This window comes from Cervus elaphus, chromosome 24 (genome assembly GCF_910594005.1).
Source record: "Cervus elaphus chromosome 24, mCerEla1.1, whole genome shotgun sequence".
In the NCBI taxonomy this organism is placed as follows: domain Eukaryota; kingdom Metazoa; phylum Chordata; class Mammalia; order Artiodactyla; family Cervidae; genus Cervus; species Cervus elaphus.
In genome coordinates this window covers 891,040-918,646 of record NC_057838.1, presented here as the reverse complement: position 1 = coordinate 918,646, position 27,607 = coordinate 891,040, and positions in this window count along the sequence as shown.

Below are 27,607 nucleotides of genomic sequence, written 5' to 3'. Positions count from 1 at the left end.
GACCCTTGGTCTCCCGCCTCAGCTGGAGAGTCGTCCCAATTGCCCTGCCAAGCCTCGAGGAGAATTCCGAGTTGTCCCTCGCAACTAGGCAGGAGTCCTGACGTCGCTGAACAAACACGTGTGTGGAAGGGCCATCCCCGTCGTAACTCGAGAATATACCCCAGGTTCCCGCCGCAACTCGAGAAAAACCATGAGACTTCCCCTTCGCCGCGAGATGAGGCCAGATTCCCCTGCACTGTGTGCAGAGCAATTCCGTGCTGCACATCACACAGGAAAGGAGCCTTGATTACCTTGATGGCACTCCAGAGAAACCCCAAGAACACTGTTTCAAGGCGAGATGGATCCTGAGGTCACTGTAGCAACACGAAAGAGCTCCGTGGACCAAAAATCAACTCGAGATGAGAGGGTAGTCCCTGGCTTCGACTCCAGAGGAAACCACCTTACCAAAAGCACCTCAAGAGGAGGCTTCTCTCAGCTCTAGGTATGTGAGAGGGACCCTGAGTATGCGGCCTCAATTGGAATGGACACCGCGATGCCCTGACTCGAAATAAGGCCGGATATCCCTGCAGTGACTTGAATGCAGGCTCGTCTTGCATCTCCCAAGATGAAAGGATGTCTGAATCCCCTGTGGAGACCACAGAGAAAGACCTAGTTCCCCATCTCATCGCGACCGGAGGCCTCACATCTTTTGAAAACTCCAGAGGTACACGGAGATCAGTGCTTCCAAAGGAGACGATGCCTGACTCCTCGTGAAACTTGATAGGAGTCCCAGGATTCCTGTGGCACGTGGAAAGGGACCCTTGGTCTCCCGCCTCAGCTGGAGAGTCGTCCAAATTGCCCTGCCAAGCCTCGAGGAGAATCCCGAGTTGTCCCTCGCAGCTAGGCAGGAGTCCTGACGTCGCTGAACAAACACGGTTGAAAGGGCCATCCCCGTCGTAACTCGAGAATATACCCCAGCTTCCCGCCGTAACTCGAGAAAAACCATGAGACTTCCCCCTCACCACGAGATGAGGCCCGATCCCCTGCACTACATGCAGTGCAATTCCGTGTTGCACATCAAACATGAAAGGAGCCTTGCTTTCCTTGAGGCACTCCAGAGAAACCCCAAGAACACTGTTTCAAGGCTAGAGGGATCCTGAGGTCACTGTAGCAACACGAAAGAGCTCCGTGGACCAAGAATCAACTCGAGATGAGAGGTTAGTCCCTGGCTTCGACTCCAGAGGAAACCACCTTACCAAAAGCACCTCAAGAGGAGGCTTCTCTCAGCTCTAGGTATGTGAGAGGGACCCTGAGTATGCGGCCTCAAGTGGAATGGACACCGCGATGCCCTGACTCGAAATAAGGCCGGATATCCCTGCAGTGACTTGAATGCAGGCTCGTCTTGCATCTCCCAAGACGAAAGGATGTCTGAATCCCCTGTGGAGACCACAGAGAAAGACCTAGTTCCCCACCTCATCGTGACCGGAGGCCTCACATCCTTTGAAAACTCCAGAGGTACGCGGAGATCAGTGCCTCCAAAGGAGACGATGCCTGACTCCTCGTGAAACTTGATAGGAGTCCCAGGATTCCTTGGCAGTGGAAAGGGACCCTTGGTCTCCCGCCTCAGATGGAGAGGCGTCCCAATTGCCCTGCCAAGCCTCGAGGAGAATCCCGAGTTGTCCCTCGCAACTAGGCAGGAGTCCTGACGTCGTTGAACAAACACGTGTGTGGAAGGGCCATCCCCGTCGTAAGTCGAGAATATACCCCAGGTTCCCGCCGCAACTCCAGAAAAACCAAGAGACTTTCCCCTCGCCGTGAGATGAGGCCCGATTCCCCTGCACTGCGTGCAGAGCAATTCCGTGTTGCACATCAAACAAGAAAGGAGCCTTGATTTCCTTGATGGCACTCCAGAGAAACCCCAATAGCAGTGTTTCAAGGCTAGAGGGATCCTGAGGTCACTGTAGCAACAAGAAAGAGCTCCGTGGACCAAAAATCAACTCGAGATGAGAGGTTAGTCCCTGGCTTCGACTCCAGAGGAATACCACCTTACCACAAGCACCTCAAGAGGAGGCTTCTCTCAGCTCTAGGTATGTGAGAGGGACCCTGAGTTTGTGGCCTCAAGTGGAATGGACACCGCGATCCCTGACTCGAATTAAGGCCACATATCCCTGCAGTGACTTGAGTGCAGGCTCGTCTTGCATCTCCCAAGACGAAAGGATGTCTGAATCCCCTGTGGAGACCACAGAGAAAGACCTAGTTCCCCACCTCATCGCAACTGGAGGCTTCACATTCTTTGAAAACTCCAGAGGTACGCGGAGATCAGTGCCTCCAAAAGAGACGATGCCTGACTCCTCGTGAACCTTGATAGGAGTCCCAGGATTCCTGTGGCACGTGGAAAGGGACCCTTGGTCTCCCGCCTCAGCTGGAGAGGTGTTCCAGTTGCCCTGCCAAGCCTCGAGGAGAATCCCGAGTTGTCCCTCGCAACTAGGATGGAGTCCTGACATCGCTGAATAAACACGTGGGTGGAAGGGCCATCCCCGTCGTAACTCGAGAATATACCCCAGGTTCCCGCCGCAACTCGAGAAAAACCATGAGACTTCCCCCTCGCCGCGAGATGAGGCCCGATTCCCCTGCACTGCGTGCAGAGCAATTCCGTGTTGCACATCACACATGAAAGGAGCCTTGATTTCCTTGATGGCACTCCAGAGAAACCCCAAGAACACTGTTTCAAGGCTAGAGGGATCCTGAGGTCACTGTAGCAACACGAAAGAGCTCCGTGGACCAAAAATCAACTCGAGATGAGAGGTTAGTCCCTGGCTTCGACTCCAGAGGAATACCACCTTACCACAAGCACCTCAAGAGGAGGCTTCTCTCAGCTCTAGGTATGTGAGAGGGACGGTGAGTTTGCGGCCACAAATGGAATGGACACCGCGATGCCCTGACTCGAAATAAGGCCGGATATCCCTGCAGTGACTTGAATGCAGGCTCGTCTTGCATCTCCGAAGACGAAAGAATGTCTGAATCCCCTGTGGAGACCACAGAGAAAGACCTAGTTCCCCACCTCATCGTGACCGGAGGCCTCACATCCTTTGAAAACTCCAGAGGTACGCGGAGATCAGTGCCTCCAAAGGAGACGATGCCTGACTCCTCGTGAAACTTGATAGGAGTCCCAGGATTCCTTGGCAGTGGAAAGGGACCCTTGGTCTCCCGCCTCAGCTGGAGAGGCGTCCCAATTGCCCTGCCAAGCCTCGAGGAGAATCCCGAGTTGTCCCTCGCAACTAGGCAGGAGTCCTGACGTCGTTGAACAAACACGTGTGTGGAAGGGCCATCCCCGTCGTAAGTCGAGAATATACCCCAGGTTCCCGCCGCAACTCCAGAAAAACCATGAGACTTTCCCCTCGCCGTGAGATGAGGCCCGATTCCCCTGCACTGCGTGCAGAGCAATTCCGTTTTGCACATCAAACAAGAAAGGAGCCTTGATTTCCTTGATGGCACTCCAGAGAAACCCCAATAGCAGTGTTTCAAGGCTAGAGGGATCCTGAGGTCACTGTAGCAACACGAAAGAGCTCCGTGGACCAAAAATCAACTCGAGATGAGAGGTTAGTCCCTGGCTTCGACTACAGAGGAATACCACCTTACCACAAGCACCTCAAGAGGAGGCTTCTCTCAGCTCTAGGTATGTGAGAGGGACCCTGAGTTTGCGGCCTCAAGTGGAATGGACACCGCGATCCCTGACTCGAATTAAGGCCACATATCCCTGCAGTGACTTGAGTGCAGGCTCGTCTTGCATCTCCCAAGACGAAAGGATGTCTGAATCCCCTGTGGAGACCACAGAGAAAGACCTAGTTCCCCACCTCATCGCAACTGGAGGCTTCACATTCTTTGAAAACTCCAGAGGTACGCGGAGATCAGTGCCTCCAAAAGAGACGATGCCTGACTCCTCATGAACCTTGATAGGAGTCCCAGGATTCCTGTGGCACGTGGAAAGGGACCCTTGGTCTCCCGCCTCAGCTGGAGAGGCGTTCCAGTTGCCCTGCCAAGCCTCGAGGAGAATCCCGAGTTGTTCCTCGCAACTAGGATGGAGTCCTGACATCGCTGAATAAACACGTGGGTGGAAGGGCCATCCCCGTCGTAACTCGAGAATATACCCTAGGTTATCGCCGCAACTCGAGAAAAACCATGAGACTTCCCCCTCGCCGCGAGATGAGGCCCGATTCCCCTGCACTGCGTGCAGAGCAATTCCGTGTTGCACATCAAACATGAAAGAAGCCTTGATTTCCTTGATGGCACTCCGAGAAACCCCAAGAACACTGTTTCAAGGCTAGAGGGATTCTGAGGTCACTGTAGCAACACGAAAGAGCTCCGTGGACCAAAAATCAACACGAGATGAGAGGTTAGTCCCTGGCTTCGACTCCAGAGGAATACCACCTTACCACAAGCACCTCAAGAGGAGGCTTCTCTCAGCTCTAGGTATGTGAGAGGGACCCTGAGTTTGCGGCCTCAAGTGGAATGGACACTGCGATGCCCTGACGCGAAATAAGGCCGGATATCCCTGCAGTGACTTGAATGCAGGCTCGTCTTGCATCTCCCAAGATGAAAGGATGTCTGAATCCCCTGTGGAGACCACAGAGAAAGACCTAGTTTCCCACCTCATCGCGACCGGAAGCCTCACATCCTTTGAAAACTCCAGAGGTACGCGGAGATCAGTGGCTCCAAAGGAGACGATGCCTGACTCCTCGTGAAACTTGATAGGAGTCCCAGGATTCCTGTGGCACGTGGAAAGGGACCCTTGGTCTCCCGCCTCAGCTGGAGAGGCGTCTCAATTGCCGTGTTAAGCCTCGAGGAGAATCCCGAGTTGTCCCTGGCAACTAGGCAGGAGTCCTGCCGTCGCTGATCAAACACGTGTGTGGAAGGGCCATCCCCCGTCGTAACTCGAGAATATACCCCAGGTTCCCGCCGCAACTCGAGAAAAACCATGAGACTTCCCCCTCGCCGCAAGATGAGCCCGATTCACCTGCACTGCATTCAAAGCAAATCCGTATTGCACATCAAACATGAAAGGAGCCTTGATTTCCTTGATGGCACTCCAGAGAAACCCCAAGAACACTGTTTCAAGGCTAGAGGGATCCTGAGGTCACTGTAGCAACACGAAAGAGCTCCGTGGACCAAAAATCAACTCGAGATTAGAGGTTAGTCCCTGGCTTCGACTCCAGAGGTATACCACCTTACCACAAGCACCTCAAGAGGAGGCTTCTCTCAGCTCTAGGTATGTGAGAGGGACCCTGAGTTTGTGGCCTCAAGTGGAATGGACACCGCGACGCCCTGACTCGAAATAAGGCCGGATATCCCTGCAGTGACTTGAATGCTGGCTCGTCTTGCATCTCCCAAGACGAAAGGATGTCTGAATCCCCTGTGGAGACCACAGAGAAGGACCTAGTTCCCCACCTCATCGCGACCGGAGGCCTCACATCCTTTGAAAACTCCAGAGGTACGCGGAGATCAGTGCCTCCAAAGGAGACGATGCCTGACTCCTCTTGAAACTTGATTGGAGTCCCAGGATTCCTGTGGCACGTGGAAAGGGACCCTTGGTCTCCCGCCTCAGCTGGAGAGGCGTCCCAATTGCCCTGCCAAGCCTCGAGGAGAATTCCGAGTTGTCCCTCGCAACTAGGCAGGAGTCCTGACGTCGCTGAACAAACACGTGTGTGGAAGGGCCATCCCCGTCGTAACTCGAGAATATACCCCAGGTTCCCGCCGCAACTCGAGAAAAACCATGAGACGTCCCCTTCGCCGCGAGATGAGGCCAGATTCCCCTGCACTGCGTGCAGAGCAATTCCGTGCTGCACATCACACAGGAAAGGAGCCTTGATTACCTTGATGGCACTCCAGAGAAACCCCAAGAACACTGTTTCAAGGCGAGATGGATCCTGAGGTCACTGTAGCAACACGAAAGAGCTCCGTGGACCAAAAATCAACTCGAGATGAGAGGGTAGTCCCTGGCTTCGACTCCAGAGGAAACCACCTTACCAAAAGCACCTCAAGAGGAGGCTTCTCTCAGCTCTAGGTATGTGAGAGGGACCCTGAGTATGCGGCCTCAAGTGGAATGGACACCGCGATGCCCTGACTCGAAATAAGGCCGGATATCCCTGCAGTGACTTGAATGCAGGCTCGTCTTGCATCTCCCAAGATGAAAGGATGTCTGAATCCCCTGTGGAGACCACAGAGAAAGACCTAGTTCCCCATCTCATCGCGACCGGAGGCCTCACATCTTTTGAAAACTCCAGAGGTACACGGAGATCAGTGCTTCCAAAGGAGACGATGCCTGACTCCTCGTGAAACTTGATAGGAGTCCCAGGATTCCTGTGGCACGTGGAAAGGGACCCTTGGTCTCCCGCCTCAGCTGGAGAGTCGTCCAAATTGCCCTGCCAAGCCTCGAGGAGAATCCCGAGTTGTCCCTCGCAGCTAGGCAGGAGTCCTGACGTCGCTGAACAAACACGGTTGAAAGGGCCATCCCCGTCGTAACTCGAGAATATACCCCAGCTTCCCGCCGTAACTCGAGAAAAACCATGAGACTTCCCCCTCACCACGAGATGAGGCCCGATCCCCTGCACTACATGCAGTGCAATTCCGTGTTGCACATCAAACATGAAAGGAGCCTTGCTTTCCTTGAGGCACTCCAGAGAAACCCCAAGAACACTGTTTCAAGGCTAGAGGGATCCTGAGGTCACTGTAGCAACACGAAAGAGCTCCGTGGACCAAGAATCAACTCGAGATGAGAGGTTAGTCCCTGGCTTCGACTCCAGAGGAAACCACCTTACCAAAAGCACCTCAAGAGGAGGCTTCTCTCAGCTCTAGGTATGTGAGAGGGACCCTGAGTATGCGGCCTCAAGTGGAATGGACACCGCGATGCCCTGACTCGAAATAAGGCCGGATATCCCTGCAGTGACTTGAATGCAGGCTCGTCTTGCATCTCCCAAGACGAAAGGATGTCTGAATCCCCTGTGGAGACCACAGAGAAAGACCTAGTTCCCCACCTCATGGCGACCGGAGGCCTCACATCCTTTGAAAACTCCAGAGGTATGTGGAGATCAGTGACTCCAAAGGAGACGATGCCTGACTCCTCGTGAAACTTGATACGGGTCCCAGGATTCCTGTGGCACGTGGAAAGGGACCCTTGGTCTCCCGCCTCAGCTGGAGAGGCGTCCCAATTGCCCTGCCAAGCCTCGAGGAGAATCCCGAGTTGTCCCTCGCAACTAGGCAGGAGTCCTGCCGTCGCTGATCAAACACGTGTGTGGAAGGGCCATTCCCCGTCGTAACTCGAGAATATACCACAGGTTCCCGCCGCAACTCGAGAAAAACCATGAGACTTCCCCCTCGCCGCGAAATTAGGCCTGATTCCCCTGCACTGCGTGCAGAGCAGATTCGTGTTGCACATCACACATTAAAGGAGCCTTGATTTCCTTGATGGCACTCCAGAGAAACCCCAAGAACACTCTTTCAAGGCTAGAGGGATCCTGAGGTCACTGTAGCAACACGAAAGAGCTCCGTGGACCAAAAATCAACTCGAGATGAGAGGTTAGTCCCTGGCTTCGACTGCAGAGGACTACCACCTTACCGCAAGCACCTCAAGAGGAGGCTTCTCTCAGCTCTAGGTATGTGAGAGGGACCCTGAGTTTGTGGCCTCAAGTGAAATGGACACCGCGACGCCCTGACTCGAAATAAGGCCGATTATCCCTGCAGTGACTTGAATGCAGGCTCGTCTTGCATCTCCCAAGAGGAAAGGATGTCTGAATTCCCTGTGGAGACCACAGAGAAAGACATAGTTCCCCATCTCATCGCAACCGGAGGCCTTACATCCTTTGAAAACTCCAGAGGTTTGCGGAGATCAGTGGTTCCAAAGGAGACGATGCCTGACTCCTCGTGAAACTTGATAGGAGTCCCAGGATTCCTGTGGCACGTGGAAAGGGACACTTGGTCTCCCGCCTCAGCTGGAGAGGCGTCCCAATTGCCCTGCCAAGCCTCGAGGAGAATCCCGAGTTGTCCCTCGCAACTAGGCAGGAGTCCTGACGTCGCTAAACAAACACGTGGGTGGAAGGGCCATCCCCGTCGTAACTCGAGAATAAACCCCAGCTTCCCGTCGCAACTCGAGAAAAACCGTGAGACTTCCCCCTCGCCGCGAGATGAGGCCCGATTCCCCTGCACTGTGTGCAGAGCAATTAAGTGTTGCACATCACACATGAAAGGAGCCTTGATTTCCTTGATGGCACTCCAGAGAAACACCAAGAACACTGTTTCAAGGCTATAGTGAACCGGAATTCACTGTAGCAACACGAAAGAGCTCCGTGGATCAAAAATCAACTCGAGATGAGAGGTTAGTCCCTGGCTTCGTCTCCAGAGGAATACCACCTTACCACAAGCACCTCAAGAGGAGGCTTCTCTCAGCTCTAGGTATGTGAGAGGGACCCTGAGTTTGCGGCCTCAAGTGGAATGGACACCGCGATGCCCTGACTCGAAATAAGGCCACATATCCCTGCAGTGACTTGAATGCAGGCTCGTCTTGCATCTCCCAAGATGAAAGGATGTCTGAATCCCCTGTGGAGACCACAGAGAAAGACCTAGTTCCCCACCTCATCGCGACCGGAGGCCTCACATCCTTTGAAAACTCCAGAGGTACGCGGAGATCAGTGCCTCCAAAGGAGACGATGCCTGACTCCTCGTGAAACTTGATAGGAGTTCCAGGATTCCTGTGGCACTTGGAAAGGGACCCTTGGTCTCCGGCCTCAGCTGGAGAGGCGTCCCAATTGCCCTGCCAAGCCTCGAGGAGAATCCCGAGTTGTCCCTCGCGACTAGGCAGGAGTCCTGACGTCGCTGAACAAACACGTGGGTGGAAGGGCCATCCCCGTCTTAACTCGAGAATATACCCCAGGTTCCCGCCGCAACTCGAGAAAAACCATGAGACTTCCCCCTCGCCGCGAGATGAGGCCCGATTCCCCTGCACTGTGTGCAGAGCAATTCCGTGTTGCACATCAAACAGGAAAGGAGACTTGATTTCCTTGGTGGCACTACAGAGAAACCCCAAGAAAACTGTTTTAAGGCTAGTGGGATTCTGATGTCACTGTAGCAACACGAAAGAGCTCCGTGGACCAAAAATCAACTCGAGATGAGAGGTTAGTCCCTGGCTTCGACTCCAGAGGAATACCACCTTACCACAAGCACCTCAAGAGGAGGCTTCTCTCAGCTCTAATTATGTGAGAGGGACCCTGAGTTTGCGGCCTCAAGTGGAATGGACACCGCGATGCCCTGACTCGAAATAAGGCCGGATATCCCTGCAGTGACTTGAATGCAGGCTCGTCTTGCATCTGCCAAGATGAAAGGATGTCTGAATCCCCTGTGGAGACCAAAGAGAAAGACCTAGTTCCCCACCTCATCGCGACCGGAGGCCTCACATCCTTTGAAATCTACAGAGGTACGCGGAGATCAGTGCCTCCAAAGCAGACGATGCCTGACTCCTCGTGAAACTTGATAGGAGTCCCAGGATTCCTGTGGCACGTGGAAAGGGACCCTTGGTCTCCCGCCTCACCTGGTGAGGCGTCCCAATTGCCCTGCCAAGCCTCGAGGAGAATCCCGAGTTGTCCCTCGCAACTAGGCAGGAGTCCTGACGTCGCTGAACAAACACCTGGGTGGAAGGGCCATCCCCGTCGTAACTCGAGAATATACCCCAGGTTCCCGCCGCAATTCGAGAAAAACCATGAGACTTCCCCCTCGCCGCGAGATGAGGTCCGATTCCCCTGCACTGCGTGCAGAGCAATTCCGTGTTGCATATCACACATGAAAGGAGCCTTGATTTCCGTGATGGCACTCCAGAGAAATCCCAAGAACCCTGTTTCAGGGCTAGAGGGATCCTTAGGTCACTGTAGCAACACGAAAGATCTCCGTGGACCAAAAATCAACTCGAGATGAGAGGTTAGTCCCTGGCTTCGACTCCAGAGGAATACCACCTTACCACAAGCACATCAAGAGGCGGTTTCTCTCAGCTCTAAGTATATGAGAGGGACCCTGAGTTTGCGGCCTCAAGTGGAATGGACACCGCGATGCCCTGAGTCGAAATAAGGCCGGATATCCCTGCAGTGACTTGAATGCAGGCTCGTCTTGCATCTCCCAAGACGAAAGGATGTCTGAATCCCCTGTGGAGACCACAGAGAAAGACCTAGTTTCCCACTTCATCGCGACCGGAGGCCTCACATCCTTTGAAAACTCCAGAGGTACGCGGAGAGCAGTGCCTTCAAAGGAGACGATGCCTGACTCCTCGTGAAACTTGATAGGAGTTCCAGGATTCCTGTGGCACGTGGAAAGGGACCCTTGGTCTCCCGCCTCAGCTGGAGAGGCGTCCCAATTGCCCTGCCAAGCCTCGAGGAGAATCCCGAGTTGTCCCTCGCGACTAGGCAGGAGTCCTGACGTCGCTGAACAAACACGTGTGTGGAAGGGCCATCCCCGTCGTAACTCGAGAATATACCCCGGGTTCCCGCCGCAACTCGAGAAAAACCATGAGACTTCCCCCTCGCCGTGAGATGAGGCCCGATTCGCCTGCACTGCGTGCAGAGGAATTCCGTGTTGCACATCACACATGAAAGGAGCCTTGATTTCCTTGATGGCACTCCAGAGAAACCCCAAGAACACTGTTTCAAGGCTAGAGGGATCCTGAGGTTACTGTAGCAACACGAAAGAGCTCCGTGGACCAAAAATCAACTCGAGATGAGAGGTTAGTCCCTGGCTTCGACTCCAGAGGAATACCACCTTACCACAGGCACCTCAAGAGGAGGCTTCTCTCAGCTTTAGGTATGTGAGAGTGACCCTGAGCTTGCGGCCACAAGTGGAATGGACACTGCAATGCCCTGACTCGAAATAAGGCCGGATATCCCTGCAGTGACTTGAATGCAGGCTCGTCTTGCATCTCCCAATATGAAAGGATGTCTGAATCCCCTGTGGAGACCACAGAGAAAGACCTAGTTCCCCACCTCATCGCGACCGGAGGCCTCACATCCTTTGAAAACTCCAGAGGTACGCGGAGATCAGTGCCTCCAAAGGAGACGATGCCTGACTCCTCGTGAAACTTGATAGGAGTCCCAGGATTCCTGTGGCACGTGGAAAGTGAACCTTGGTCTCCCGTCTCAGCTGGAGAGGCGTCCCAATTTCCCTGCCAAGCCTCGAGGAGAATCCCGAGTTGTCCCTCGCAACTAGGCTGGAGTCCTGACCTGGCTGAACAAACACATGGGTGGAAGGGCCATCCCCGTCGTAACTCGAGAATATACCCCAGGTTCCCGTCGTAACTCGAGAAAAACCATGAGACTTCACCGTCGCCGCGAGATGAGGCCCGATTCCCCTGCACTGCATGCAGAGCAATTCCGTGTTGCACATCACACTTGAAAGGAGCCTTGATTTCCTTGATGGCACTCCAGAGAAACCCGAAGAACACTGTATCAAGGCTAGAGGGATCCTGACGTCACTGGAGCAACACGAAAGAGTCCGTGGACCAAAAATCAACTCGAAATGAGAGGTTAGTCCCTGGCTTCGACTCCAGAGGAATACCACCTTACCACAAGCACCTCAAGAGGAGGCTTCTCTCAGCTCTAGGTATGTGAGAGGGACCCCGATTTTGCGGCCTCAAGTGGAATGGACACCGCGATGCACTGACGTGAAATAAGGCCGGATATCCCTGCAGTGACTTGAATGCAGGCTCGTCTTGCATCTCCCAAAACGAAAGGGTGTCTGAATCCCCTGTGGAGACTAGAGAGAAAGACCTAGTTTCCCATCTCATCGCGATCGGAGGCCTCACATCCTTTGAAAACCCCAGAGGAACGCGGAGATCAGTGCCTCCAAAGGAGACGATGCCTGACTCCTCGTGAAACTTGATAGGAGTCCCAGGATTCCTGTGGCACATGGAAAGGAACCCTTGGTCTCCCGCCTCAGCTGGAGAGGCGTCCCAATTGCCCTGCCAAGCCTCGAGGAGAATCCCGAGTTGTCCCTCGCAACTAGGCATGAGTACTGACGTCGCTGAAGAAACACGTGTGTGGAAGGGCCATCCCCGTCGTAACTCGAGAATATACCCCAGGTTCCCTCCGCAACTCGAGAAAAATCATGAGACTTCCCCGTCGCCGCGAGATGAGGCCCGATTCCCCTGCACTGCGTGCAGAGCAATTCAGTTTTGCACATCACACATGAAAGGAGCCTTGATTTCCTTGATGGCACTCCAGAGAAACCCCAAGAACACTGTTTCAATGATAGAGGGATCCTGAGGTCACTGTAGCAACACGAAAGAGCTCCGTGGACCAAAAATCAACTCGAGATGAGAGGTTAGTCCCTGGCTTCGACTCCAGAGGAATACCACCTTACCACAAGCACCTCAAGAGGAGGCTTCTCTCAGCTCTAGGTATGTGAGAGGGAACCTGAGTTTGCGGCCTCAAGTGGAATGGACACCACGATGCCGACTCGAAATCAGGCCGGATATCCCTGCAGTGACTTGAATGCAGGCTCGTCTTGCATCTCCCAATATGAAAGGATGTCTGAATCACCTGTGTAGACCACAGAGAAAGACCTAGTTCCCCACCTCATCGCGACCGGAGGCCTCATATCCTTTGACAACTCCAGAGGTACGCGGAGATCAGTGCCTCCAAAGGAGACGATGCCAGACTCCTCGTGAAACTTGATAGGAGTCCCAGGATTCCTGTGGCACGTGGAAAGGGACCCTTGGTCTCCCGCCTCAGCTGGAGAGGCATCCCAATTGCCCTGCCAAGCCTCGAGGAGAATCCCGAGTTGTCCCTCGCAACTAGGCAGGAGTCCTGACGTCGCTGAACAAACACGTGTGTGGAAGGACCATCCCCATCGTTATTCGAGAATATACCGCAGGTTCCTGCCGCAACTCGAGAAAAACCATGAGACTTCCCCCTCGCCCCGAGATGAGGAACGATTCCCCTGCACTGCGTGCAGAGCAATTCCGTGTTGCACATCACACATGAAAGGAGTCTTAATTTCCTTGATGGCACTAAAGAGAAACCCAAAGAACACTGTTTCAAGGCTAGAGGGATCCTGAGGTCACTGTGGCAACACGAAAGAGCTCCGTGGACCAAGAATCAACTCGAGATGAGAGGTTAGTCCCTGGATTCGACTCCAGAGGAATACCACCTTACCACAAGTACTTCAAGAGGAGGCTTCTCTCAGCTCTAGGTATGTGAGAGGGACCCTGATTTTGCGGCCTCAAGTGGAATGGACACTGCGATGCCCTGACGCGAAATAAGGCCGGATATCCTTGCAGTGACTTGAATGCAGGCTCGTCTTGCATCTCCCAAAATGAACGAATTTCTGAATCCCCTGTGGAGACCTCAGAGAAAGATCTAGTTTCCCACCTCATGGCGACCTGAGGCCTCACATCCTTTGAAAACTCCAGACGTACGCGGAGATCAGTGCCTCCAAAGGAGACGATGCCTGACTCCTCGTGAAACTTGATAGGAGTCCCAGGATTCCTGTGGCACGTGGATAGGGACCCTTGGTCTCCCGCCTCAGCTGGAGAGGCGTCCCAATTGCCCTGCCAAGCCTCGAGGAGAATCCCGAGTTGTCCCTTGCAACTAGGCAGGAGTCCTGACGTCGCTGAACAAACACGTGTGTGGAAGGGCCATCCCCGTCGTAACTCGAGAATATACCCCAGGTTCCCGCCGCAACTCGAGAAAAACCATGAGACTTCCCCCTCGCCGCGAGATGAGGCCTGATTCCCCTGCACTGCGTGCAGAACTATTCCGTGTTGCACATCACACATGAAAGGAGCCTTGATTTCCTTGATGGCACTCCAGAGAAACCCCAAGAACACTGTTTCAAGGCTAGAGGGATCCTGAGGTCACTGTAGCAACACGAAAGAACTCCGTGGACCACAAATCAACTCGAGATGAGAGGTTAGTCCCTGGCTTCGACTCCAGAGGAATACCACCTTACCATAAGCACCTCAAGAGGAGGCTTCTCTCAGCTCTAGCTATTGCTGAGTTTGCGGCCTCAAGTGGGATGGACACCGCGATGCCCTGACTCGAAATAAGGCCGGATATCCCTGCAGTGACTTGAATGCAGGCTCGTCTTGCATCTCCCAAGATGAAAGGATGTCTGAAGCACCTGTGTAGACCACAGAGAAAGACCTAGTTCCCCACCTCATCGCAACCGGAGGCCTCACATCCTTTGAAAACTCCACAGGTACGCCGAGATCAGTGCCTCCAAAGGAGACGATGCCTGACTCCTCGTGAAACTTGATAGGAGTCCCAGGATTCCTGTGCACGTGGAAAGGGACCCTTGGTCTCCCACCTCAGCTGGAGAGGCGTCCCAATTGCCCTGCCAAGCCTCGAGGAGAATCCCGAGTTGTCCGTCGCAACTAGGCAGGAGTCATGCCGTCGCTGAACAAACACGTGGTTGGAAGGGCCATCCCCGTCTTAACTCGAGAATGTACCCCAGGTTCCCGCCGCAACTCGAGAAAAACCATGAGACTTCCCCCTCGCCGCGATATGAGGCCCGATTCCCCTGCACTGAGTGCAGAGCAATTCCGTGTTGCACATCACACATGAAAGGAGCCTTGATTTCCTTGATGGCACTCCAGAGAAACCCCAAGAACACTGTTTCAAGGCTAGAGGGATCCTGAGGTCACTGTAGCAACACGAAAGAGCTCAGTGGACTAACAATCAACTCGAGATGAGAGGTTAGTTCCTGGCTTCGACTCCAAAGGAATACCACCTTACCACAAGCACCTCAAGAGGAGGCTTCTCTCAGCTCTAGCTATGTGCTGAGTTTGCGGCCTCAAGTGGAATGGACACCGCGATGCCCTGACTCGAAATAAGGCCGGATATCCCTGCAGTGACTTGAATGCAGGCTCGTCTTGCATCTCCCAAGACGAAAGGATGTCCGAATCCCCTGTGGAGACCACAGAGAAAGACCTAGTTCCCCACCTCATCGCGACCGGATGCCTCACATCCTTTGAAAACTCCAGAGGTACGCGGAGATCAGTGCCTCCAAAGGAGACGATGCCTGACTCCTCGTGAAACTTGATAGGAGTCCCAGGATTCCTGTGCACGTGGAAAGGGACCCTTGGTCTCCCGCCTCAGCTGGAGAGGCGTCCCAATTGCCCTGCCAAGCCTCGAGGAGAATCCCGAGTTGTCCGTCCCAACTAGGCAGGAGTCCTGCCGTCGCTGAACAAACACGTGGTTGGAAGGGCCATCCCCGTCTTAACTCGAGAATATACCCCAGGTTCCCGCCGCAACTCGAGAAAAACCATGAGACTTCCCCCTCGCCGCGATATGAGGCCCGATTCCCCTGCACTGAGTGCAGAGCAATTCCGTGTTGCACATCACACATGAAAGGAGCCTTGATTTCCTTGATGGCACTCCAGAGAAACCCCAAGAACACTGTTTCAAGGCTAGAGGGATCCTGAGGTCACTGTAGCAACACGAAAGAGCTCAGTGGACTAACAATCAACTCGAGATGAGAGGTTAGTCCCTGGCTTCGACTCCAGAGGAATACCACCTTACCACAAGCACCTCAAGAGGAGGCTTCTCTCAGCTCTAGCTATGTGCTGAGTTTGCGGCCTCAAGTGGAATGGACACCGCGATGCCCTGACTCGAAATAAGGCCGGATATCCCTGCAGTGACTTGAATGCAGGCTCGTCTTGCATCTCCCAAGACGAAACGATGTCTGAATCTCCTGTGGAGACCACAGAGAAAGACCTAGTTCCCCACCTCATCGCGACCGGAGGCCTCACATCCTTTGAAAACTTCAGAGGTACGCGGAGATCAGTGCCTCCAAAGGAGACGATGCCTGACTCATCGTGAAACTTGATAGGAGTCCCAGGATTCCTGTGGCACGTGGAAAGGGACCCTTGGTCTCCCGCCTCAGCTGGAGAGGCGTCCCAATTGCCTTGCCAAGCCTCGAGGAGAATCCCGAGTTGTCCGTCGCAACTAGGCAGGAGTCCTGACGTCGCTGAACAAACACGTGTGTGGAAGGGCCATCCCCGTCGTAACTCGAGAATATACCCCAGGTTCCCTCCGCAACTCGAGAAAAACCATGAGACTTCCCCCTCGCCGCGAGATGAGGCCCGATTCACCTGCACTGCGTGCAGAGCAATTCCGTGTTGCACATCACACATGAAAGGAGCCTTGATTTCCTTGATGGCACTCCAGAGAAACCCCAAGAACACTGTTTCAAGGCTAGAGGGATCCTGAGGTCACTGTAGCAACACGAACGAGCTCCGTGGACCAAAAATCAACTCGAGATGAGAGGTTAGTCCCTGGCTTCGACTCCAGAGGAACACCACCTTACCACAAGCACCTCAAGAGGAGGCTTCTCTCAGCTCTAGGTATGTGAGAGGGACCCTGAGTTTGTGGCCTCAAGTGGAATGGACACCACGATGCCCTGACTCGAAATCATGCCGGATATCCCTGCAGTGACTTGAATGCAGGCTCGTCTTGCATCTCCCAAGATGAAAGGATGTCTGAATCACCTGTGTAGACCACAGAGAAAGACCTAGTTCCCCACCTCATCGCGACCGGAGGCCTCATATCCTTTGACAACTCCAGAGGTTCGCGGAGATCAGTGCCTCCAAAGGAGACGATGCCTGACTCCTCGTGAAACTTGATAGGAGTCCCAGGATTCCTGTGGCACGTGGAAAGGGACCCTTGATCTCCCGCCTCAGCTGGAGAGGCATCCCAATGGCCCTGCCAAGCCTCGAGGAGAATCCCGAGTTGTCCCTCGCAACTAGGCAGGAGTCCTGACGTCGCTGAACAAACACGTGCGTGGAAGGGCCATCCCCATCGTAATTCGAGAATATACCGCAGGTTCCCGCCGCAACTCGGGAAAAACCATGAGACTTCCCCCTCACCGCGAGATGAGGCCCGATTCCCCTGCACTGCGTGCAGAGCAATTCCGTGTTGCACATCACACATGAAAGGGGTCTTAATTTCCTTGATGGCACTCCAGAGAAACCCCAAGAACACTGTTTCAAGGCTAGAGGGATCCTGAGGTCACTGTAGCAACACGAAAGAGCTCCGTGGACCAAGAATCAACTCGAGATGAGAGGTTAGTCCCTGGTTTCGACTCCAGAGGAATACCACCTTACCACAAGCACCTCAAGAGGAGGCTTTTCTCAGCTCTAGGTATGTTAGAGGGACCCTGAGTTTGCTGCCTCAAGTGGAATGGACACCGCAATGCACTGAAGTGAAATAATGCCGGATATCCCTGCAGTGACTTGAATGCAGGCTCGTCTTGCATCTCCCAAGACGAAAGGATGTCTGAATCCCCTGTGGAGACCACAGAGAAAGACCTAGTTCCACACCTCATCGCGACCTGAGGCCTTACATCCTTTGAAAACTCCAGAAGTACGCAGAGATCAGTGCCTCCAAAGGAGACGATGCCTGACTCCTCGTGAAACTTGATAGGCGTCCCAGAATTACTGTGGCACGTGGAAAGGAACCCTTGGTCTCCCGCCTCAGCTGGAGAGGCGTCCCAATTGCCCTGCCAAGCCTCGAGGAGAATCCCGAGTTGTCCCTCGCAACTAGGCAGGAGTCCTGCCATCGCTGAACAAACACGTGGGTGGAAGGGCCATCCCCGTCGTAACTCGAGAATATACCCCAGGTCCCCGCCGCAACTCGACAAAAACCATGAGACTTCCCCCTCGTCGCGAGATGAGGCACGATTTCCCTGCACTGCGTGCAGAGCAATTCCGTCTTGCACATGACACATGAAAGGAGCCTTGATTTCCTTGATGGCACTCCAGAGTAACCCCAAGAACACTGTTTCAAGGCTAGAGGAATCCTGAGGTCACTGTAGCAACACGAAAGAGCTCCGTGGACCAAGAATCAACTCGAGATGAGAGGTTAGTCCCTGGCTTCGACTCCAGAGGAATACCACCTTAACACAAGCACCTCAAGAGGAGGCTTCTCTCAGCTCTAGGTATGTGAGAGGGACCCTTAATTTGCAGCCTAAAGTGTAATGGACACCGCGATGCCCTGACTCGAAATAAGGCCGGATATCCCTGCAGTGACTTGAATGCAGGCTCGTCTTGCATCTCCCAAGATGAAAGGATGTCTGAATCCCCTGTGGAGACCACAGAGAAAGACCTAGTCACCCACCTCATCGCGACCGGAGGCCTCACATCCTTTGAAAATTCGAGAGGTACGCGGAGATCAGTGCCTCCAAAGGAGACGATGCCTGACTCCTCGTGAAACTTGATAGGAGTCCCAGGATTCCTGTGGCACGTGGAAAGGGACCCTTGGTGTCCCGCCTCAGCTCGCGAGGCGTCCCAATTGCCCTGCCAAGCCTCGAGGAGAATCCCGAGTTGTCCCTCGAAACTAGGCAGTTGTCCTGACGTCGCTGAACAAACAAGTGGTTGGAAGGGATATCCCCGTCGTAACTCGAGAATATACCCCAAGTTCCCGCCACAACTCGAGAAAAACCATGAGACTTCCCCCTCGCCGTGAGAAGAGGCCCGTTCCCCTGCACTGCGTGCAGAGCAATTACGTGTTGCACATCACACATGAAAGGAGCCTTGATTTCCTTGATGGCACTCCAGAGAAACCCCAAGAACACTGTTTCAAGGCTAGAGGGATCCTGAGGTCACTGTAGCAACACGAAAGAGCTCCGTGGACCAAGAATCAACTCGAGATGAGAGGTTAGTCCCTGGCTTCGACTCCAGAGGAATACCACCTTACCACAAGCACCTCAAGAGGAGGCTTCTCTCAGCTCTATGTATGTGAGAGGGACCCTGAGTTTGCGGCCTCAAGTGGAATGGACACCGCGATGCCCTGGCTTGAAATAAGGCCGGATATCCCTGCAGTGACTTGAATGCAGGCTCGTCTTGCATCTCCCAAGACGAAAGGTTGTCTGAATCCCCTGTGGAGACCACAGAGAAAGACCTAGCTCCCCACCTCATCGCGACCGGAGGCCTCACATCCTTTGAAAACTCCAGAGGTACGCGGAGATCAGTGCCTCCAAAGGAGACGATGCCTGACTCATCGTGAAACTTGATAGGAGTCCCAGGATTCCTGTGGCACATGGAAAGGGACTCTTGGTCTCCCGCCTCAGCTGGAGAGGCGTCCCAATTGCCCTGCCAAGCCTCGAGGAGAATCCCGAGTTGTCCCTCGCAACTGGGCAGGAGTCCTGCCATCGCTGAACAAACACGTGGTTGGAAGGGCCATCCCAGTCGTAACTCGAGAATATACCCCAGGTTCCCGCCGCAACTCGAGAAAAACCATGAGACTTCCCCCTCGCCACGAGATGAGGCCCGATTCCCCTGCACTGCGTGCAGAGCAATTCCGTGTTGCACATCACACATGAAAGGAGCCTTGATTTCCTTGATGGCACTCCAGAGAAACCCCAAGAACACTGTTTCAAGGCTAGAGGGATCCTGAGGTCACTGTAGCAACACGAAAGAGCTCCGTGGACCAAAAATCAACTCGAGATGAGAGGTTAGTCCCTGGCTTCGACTCCAGAGCAATACCACCTTACCACAAGCACCTCAAGAGGAGGCTTCTCTCAGCTCTAGCTATGTGCTGAGTTTGCGGCCTCAAGTGGAATGGACACCGCGATGCCCTGACTCGAAATAAGGCCGGATATTCCTGCAGTGACTTGAATGCAGGCTCGTCTTGCATCTCCCAAGATGAAAGGATGTCTGAATCCCCTGTGGAGACCACAGAGAAAGACCTAGTCACCCACCTCATCGCGAACGGAGGCCTCACATCCTTTGAAAACTCCAGAGGTACGCGGAGATCAGTGCCTCCAAAGGAGACGATGCCTGACTCATCGTGAAACTTGATAGGAGTCCCAGGATTCCTGTGGCACATGGAAAGGGACCCTTGGTCTCCCGCCTCAGCTGGAGAGGCGTCCCAATTGCCCTGCCAAACCTCGAGGAGAATCCCGAGTTGTCCCTCGCAACTAGGCAGGAGTACTGACGTTGCTGAAGAAACACGTGTGTGGAAGGGCCATCCCCGTCTTAACTCGAGAATATACCCCAGGTTCCCTCCGCAACTCAAGAAAAACCATGAGAATTCCCCCTCGCCGCGAGATGAGGCCCGATTGCCCTGCACTGCCTGCAGAGCAATTCAGTGTTGCACCTCACACATGAAAGGAGCCTTGATTTCCTTGATGGCACTCCAGAGAAACCCCAAGAACACTGTTTCAAGGCTAGAGGGATCCTGAGGTCACTGTAGCAACACGAAAGAGCTCCGTGGACCAAAAATCAACTCGAGATGAGAGGTTAGTCCCGGGCTTCGACTCCAGAGGAATACCACCTTACCACAAGCACCTCAAGAGGAGGCTTCTCTCAGCTCTAGGTATGTGAGAGGGACCCTGAGTTTGCGGCCTCAAGAGGAATGGACACCGCGATGCCCTGACTCGAAATAAGGCCGGATATCCCTGCAGTGACTTGAATGCAGGTTCGTCTTGCATCTCGCAAGACGAAAGGATGTCTGAATCCCCTGTGGAGACCACAGAGAAAGACTTAGTTCCCCACCTCATCGCGACCGGAGGCCTCACATCCTTTGAAAACTCCAGAGGTACGCGGAGATCAGTGCCTCCAAAGGAGACGATGCCTGACTCCTCTTGAAACTTGATAGGAGTCCCAGGATTCCTGTGGCACGTGGAAAGGGACCCTTGGTCTCCCGCCTCAGCTGGAGAGGCGTCCCAATTGCCCTGCCAAGCCTCGAGGAGAATCCCAAGTTGTCCCTCGCAACTAGGCAGGAGTCCTGACGTCGCTGAACAAACACGTGGGTGGAAGGGCCATCCCCGTCGTAACTCGAGAATATACCCCAGGTTACCACCGCAACTCGAGAAAAACCATGAGACTTCCCCCTCGCCGTGTGATGAGGCCCGATTCCCCTGCACTGCGTGCAGAGCAATGCCGTGTTGCACATCACACATGAAAGGAGCCTTAATTTCCTTGATGGCACTCCAGAGAAACCCAAGAACACTGTTTCAAGGCTAGAGGGATCCTGAGGTCACTGTAGCAACACGAAAGAGCTCCGTGGACCAAAAATCAACTCGAGATGAGAGGTTAGTCCCTGGCTTCGACTCCAGAGGAATACCACCTTACCACAAGCACCTCAAGAGGAAGCTTCTCTCAGCTCTAGGTATGTGAGAGGGACCCTGAGTTTGCGGCCTCAAGTGGAATGGACACCGCGATGCCCTGACTCGAAATAAGCCCGGATATCCCTGCAGTGACTTGAATGCAGGCTCGTCTTGCATCTCCCAAGACGAAAGGTTGTCTGAATCCCCTGGGGAGACCACAGAAAAAGACCTAGTTCCCCACCTCATCCCGACCGGAGGCCTCAAATCCTTTGAAAACTCCAGAGGTACGCGGAGATCAGTGCCTCCAAAGGAGACGATGCCTGACTCCTCGTGAAACTTGATAGGAGTCCCAGGATTCCTGTGGCACGTGGAAAGGGACCCTTGGTCTCCCGCCTCAGCTGGAGAGGCGTCCCAATTGCCCTGCCAAGCCTCGAGGAGAATCCCGAGTTGTCCCTCGCAACTAGGCAGGAGTCCTGACGTCGCTGCACAAACACGTGGGTTGAAGGGCCATCCCCGTCGTAACTCGAGAATATACCCCAGGTTCCCGCCGCAACTCGAGAAAAACCATGAGACTTCCCCCTCGCCGCGAGATGAGGCCCGATTCCCCTGCACTGCGTGCAGAGCAATTCCGTGTTGCACATCACACATGAAAGGAGCCTTAATTTCCTTTATGGCACTCCAGAGAAACCCCAAGAACACTGTTTCAAGGCTAGAGGGATCCTGAGGTCACTGTAGCAACACGAAAGAGCTCCGTGGACCAAAAATCAACTCGAGATGAGAGGTTAGTCCCTGGCTTCGACTCCAGAGGAATACCACCTTACCACAAGCACCTCAAGAGGAGGCTTCTCTCAGCTCTAGCTATGTGCTGAGTTTGCGGCCTCAAGTGGAATGGACACCGCGATGCCCTGACTCGAAATAAGGCCGGATATCCCTGCAGTGACTTGAATGCAGGCTCGTCTTGCATCTCCCAAGATGAAAGGATGTCTGAATCCCCTGTGGAGACCACAGAGAAAGACCTAGTCACCCACCTCATTGCGAACGGAGGCCTCACATCCTTTGAAAACTCCAGAGGTACGCGGAGATCAGTGCCTCCAAAGGAGACGATGCCTGACTCATCGTGAAACTTGATAGGAGTCCCAGGATTCCTGTGGCACATGGAAAGGGACCCTTGGTCTCCCGCCTCAGCTGGAGAGGCGTCCCAATTGCCCTGCCAAACCTCGAGGAGAATCCCGAGTTGTCCCTCGCAACTAGGCAGGAGTACTAACGTCGCTGAAGAAACACGTGTGTGGAAGGGCCATCCCCGTCTTAACTCGAGAATATACCCCAGGTTCCCTCCGCAACTCAAGAAAAACCATGAGACTTCCCCCTCGCCGCGAGATGAGGCCCGATTGCCCTGCACTGCGTGCAGAGCAATTCAGTGTTGCACCTCACACATGAAAGGAGCCTTGATTTCATTGATGGCACTCCAGAGAAACCCCAAGAACACTGTTTCAAGGCTAGAGGGATCCTGAGGTTACTGTAGCAAAACGAAAGAGCTCCGTGGACCAAAAATCAACTCGAGATGAGCGGTTAGTCCCTGGCTTCGACTCCAGAGTAATACCACCTTACCACAAGCACCTCAAGAGGAGGCTTCTCTCAGCTCTAGGTATGTGAGAGGGACCCTGAGTTTGTGGCCTCAAGTGGAATGGACACCGTGATGCCCTGACTCGAAATAAGGCCGGATATCCCTGCAGTGACTTGAATGCAGGCTCGTCTTGCATCTCCCAAGACGAAAGGATGTCTGAATCCCCTGTGGAGACCACAGAGAAAGACCTAGTTCCCCACCTCATGGCGACCGGAGGCCTCACATCCTTTGAAAACTTCAGAGGTACGTGGAGATCAGTGATTCCAAAGGAGACGACGCCTGACTCCTCGTGAAACTTGATAGGAGTCCCAGGATTCCTGTGGCATATGGGAAGGGACCCTTGGTCTCCCGCCTCAGCTGGAGAGGCGTCCCAATTGCCCTGCCAAGCCTCGAGGAGAATCCCGAGTTGTCCCTCGCAACTAGGCAGTAGTCCTGACGTCGCTGAACAAACAAGTGGGTGGAAGGGCCATCCCCGTCGTAACTCGAGAATATACCCCAGGTTCCCGCCGCAACTCGAGAAAAACCATGAGACTTCACCCTCGCGGCGAGATGAGGCCCGATTCCCCTGCACTGCGTGCAGAGCAATTCCGTGCTGCACATCACACATGAAAGGAGCCTTAATTTCCTTGATGGCACTCCAGAGAAACCCCAAGAACACTGTTTCAAGGCTAGAGGGAACCTGAGGTCACTGTAGCAACACGAAAGAGCTCCGTGGACCAAGAATCAACTCGAGATGAGAGGTTAGTCCCTGGCTTCAACTCCAGAGGAATACCACCTTACCACAAGCACCTCAAGAGGAGGCTTCTCTCAGCTCTAGGTATGTGAGAGGGACCCTGATTTTGCGGCCTCAAGTGGAATGGACACCGCGATGCCCTGACTCGAAATAAGGCTGAATATCACTGCAGTGACTTGAATGCAGGCTCGTCTTGCATCTCCCAAGATGAAAGGATGTCTGAATCCCCTGTGGAGACCACAGAGAAAGACCTAGTTCCCCACCTCATCGCAACCGGAGGCCTCACATCCTTTGAAAACTCCACAGGTACGCGGAGATCAGTGCCTCCAAAGGAGACGATGCCTGACTCCTCGTGAAACTTGATAGGAGTCCCAGGATTCCTGTGCACGTGGAAAGGGACCCTTGGTCTCCCACCTCAGCTGGAGAGGCGTCCCAATTGCCCTGCCAAGCCTCGAGGAGAATCCCGAGTTGTCACTCGCAACTAGGCAGGAGTCCTGCCGTCGCTGAACAAACACGTGGTTGGAAGGGCCATCCCCGTCTTAACTCGAAAATATACCCCAGGTTCCCGCCGCAACTCGAGAAAAACCATGAGACTTCCCCCTCGCGGCGATATGAGGCCCGATTCCCCTGCACTGCGTGCAGCGCAATTCCGTGTTGCACATCACACATGAAAGGAGCCTTGATTTCCTTGATGGCACTCCAGAGAAACCCCAAGAACACTGTTTCAAGGCTAGAGGGATCCTGAGGTCACTGTAGCAACACGAAAGAGCTCAGTGGACTAACAATCAACTCGAGATGAGAGGTTAGTCCCTGGCTTCGACTCCAAAGGAATACCACCTTACCACAAGCACCTCAAGAGGAGGCTTCTCTCAGCTCTAGCTATGTGCTGAGTTTGCGGCCTCAAGTGGAATGGACACCGCGATGCCCTGACTCGAAATAAGGCCGGATATCCCTGCAGTGACTTGAATGCAGGCTCGTCTTGCATCTCCCAAGACGAAAGGATGTCCGAATCCCCTGTGGAGACCACAGAAAAAGACCTAGTTCCCCACCTCATCGCGACCGGATGCCTCACATCCTTTGAAAACTCCAGAGGTACGCGGAGATCAGTGCCTCCAAAGGAGACGATGCCTGACTCCTCGTGAAACTTGATAGGAGTCCCAGGATTCCTGTGCACGTGGAAAGGGACCCTTGGTCTCCCGCCTCATCTGGAGAGGCGTCCCAATTGCCCTGCCAAGCCTCGAGGAGAATCCCGAGTTGTCCGTCGCAACTAGGCAGGAGTCCTGCCGTCGCTGAACAAACACGTGGGTGGAAGGGCCATCCCCGTCGTAACTCGAGAATATACCCAGGTTCCCGCCGCAACTCGAGAAAAACATGAGACTTCCCCCTCGCCGCGAGATGAGGCACGATTCCCCTGCACTGCGTGCAGAGCAATTCCGTGTTGCACATCACACATGAAAGGAGCCTTGATTTCCTTGATGGCACTCCAGAGAAACCCCAAGAACACTCTTTCAAGGCTAGAGGGATCCTGAGGTCACTGTAGCAACACGAAAGAGCTCCGTGGACCAAAAATCAACTCGAGATGAGAGGTTAGTCCCTGGCTTCGACTCCAGAGGAATACCACCTTACCACAAGCATCTCAAGAGGAGGCTTCTCTCAACTCTAGGTATGTGAGAGGGACCCTGAGTTTGCGGCCTCAAGTGGAATGGACACCGCGATGCCCTGACTCGAAATAAGGCCGGATATCCCTGCAGTGACTTGAATGCAGGCTCGTCTTGCATCTCCCAAGATGAAAGGATGTCTGAATCCCCTGTGGAGACCACAGAGAAAGACCTAGTTCCCCACCTCAAGGCGACCGGAGGCCTCACATTCTTTGAAAACTCCAGAATTACGCGGATTTCAGTGCCTCCATAGGAGACGATGCCTGACTCCTCGTGAAACTTGATAGGAGTCCCAGGATTCCTGTGGCACATGGAAAGGGACCCTTGGTCTCCCGCCTCAGCTGGAGAGGCGTCCCAATTGCCCTGCCAAGCCTCGAGGAGAATCCCGAGTTGTCCCTCGCAACTAGGCCGGAGTCCTGACGTCGCTGAACAAACAAGTGGGTGGAAGGGCCATCCCCGTCGTAACTCGAGAATATACCCCAGGTTCCCGCCGCAACTCGAAAAAAACCATGAGACTTCCCCCTCATCGCGAGATGAGGCCCGATTCCCCTGCACTGCGTGCAGAGCAATTCCGTGTTGCACATTACATATGAAAGGAGCCTTGATTTCCTTGATGGCACTCCAGAGAAACCCCAAGAACACTGTTTCAAGGCTAGAGGGATGCTGAGGTCACTGTAGCAACACGAAAGAGCTCCATGGACCAAGAATCAACTCGAGATGAGAGGTTAGTCCCAAACTTCGACTCCAGAGGAATACCACCTTAACACAAGCACCTCAAGAGGAGGCTTCTCTCAGCTCTAGGTATGTGAGAGGGACCCTGAGTTTGCGGCCTCAAGTGGAATGGACACCGCGATGCCCTGACTCGAAATAAGGCCGGATATCCCTGCAGTGACTTGAATGCAGGCTCGTCTTGCATCTCCCAAGATGAAAGGATGTCTGAATCCCCTGTGGAGACCACAGAGAAAGACCTAGTTCCACACCTCATCGCGACCTGAGGCCTCACATCCTTTGAAAACTCCAGAGGTACGCGGAGATCAGTGCCTCCAAAGGAGACGATGCCTGACTCCTCGTGAAACTTGATAGGCGTCCCAGAATTGCTGTGGCACGTGGAAAGGAACCCTTGGTCTCCCGCCTCAGCTGGAGAGGCGTCCCAATTGCCCTGCCAAGCCTCGAGGAGAATCCCGAGTTGTCCCTCGAAACTAGGCAGGAGTCCTCACGTCGCTGAACAAACACGTGGGTGGAAGGGCCATCCCCGTCGTAACTCGAGAATATACCCCAGGTTCCCGCCGCAACTCGAGAAAAACCATGAGACTTCCCCCTCGCCGCGAGATGAGGCCCGATTCCCCTGCACTGCGTGCAGAGCAATTCCGTCTTGCACATCACACATGAAAGGAGCCTTGATTTCCTTGATGGCACTCCAGAGAAACCCCAAGAACACTCTTTCAAGGCTAGAGGGATCCTGAGGTCACTGTAGCAACACGAAAGAGCTTCGTGGACCAAGAATCAACTCGAGATGAGAGGTTAGTCCCTGGCTTCGACTCCAGAGGAATACCACCTTAACACAAGCACCTCAAGAGGAGGCTTCTCTCAGCTCTAGGTATGTGAGAGGGACCCTGAGTTTGCGGCCTCAAGTGGAATGGACACCGTGATGCCCTGACTCGAAATAAGGCCGGATATCCCTTCAGTGACTTGAATGCAGGCTCGTCTTGCATCTCCCAAGACGAAAGGATGTCTGAATCCCCTGTGGAGACCACAGAGAAAGACCTAGTTCCCCACCTCATCGCGACCGGAGGCCTCACATCCTTTGAAAACTCCAGAGGTACGCGGAGATCAGTGCCTCCAAAGGAGACGACGCCTGACTCCTCGTGAAACTTGATAGGAGTCCCAGGATTCCTGTGGCACGTGGGAAGGGACCTTTGGTCTCCCGCCTCAGCTGGAGAGGCGTCCCAATTGCCCTGCCAAGCCTCGAGGAGAATCCCGAGTTGTCCCTCGCAACTAGGCAGTAGTCCTGACGTCGCTGAACAAACAAGTGGGTGGAAGGGCCATCCCCGTCGTAACTCGAGAATATACCCCAGGTTCCCGCCGCAACTCGAGAAAAACCATGAGACTTCCCCCTCGCCGCGAGATGAGGCCCGTTTCCCCTGCACTGCGTGCAGAGCAATTCCGTGCTGCACATCACACATGAAAGGGGCCTTGATTTCCTTGATGGCACTCCAGAGAAACCCCAAGAACACTGTTTCAAGGCTAGAGGGATCCTGAGGTCACTGTAGCAACACGAAAGAGCTCCGTGGACCAAGAATCAACTCGAGATGAGAGGTTAGTCCCTGGCTCAACTCCAGAGGAATACCACCTTACCACAAGCACCTCAAGAGGAGGCTTCTCTCAGCTCTAGGTATGTGAGAGGGACCCTGATTTTGCGGCCTCAAGTGGAATGAACACCGCGATGCCCTGACTCGAAATAAGGCTGAATATCCCTGCAGTGACTTGAATGCAGGCTCGTCTTGCATCTCCCAAGATGAAAGGATGTCTGAAGCACCT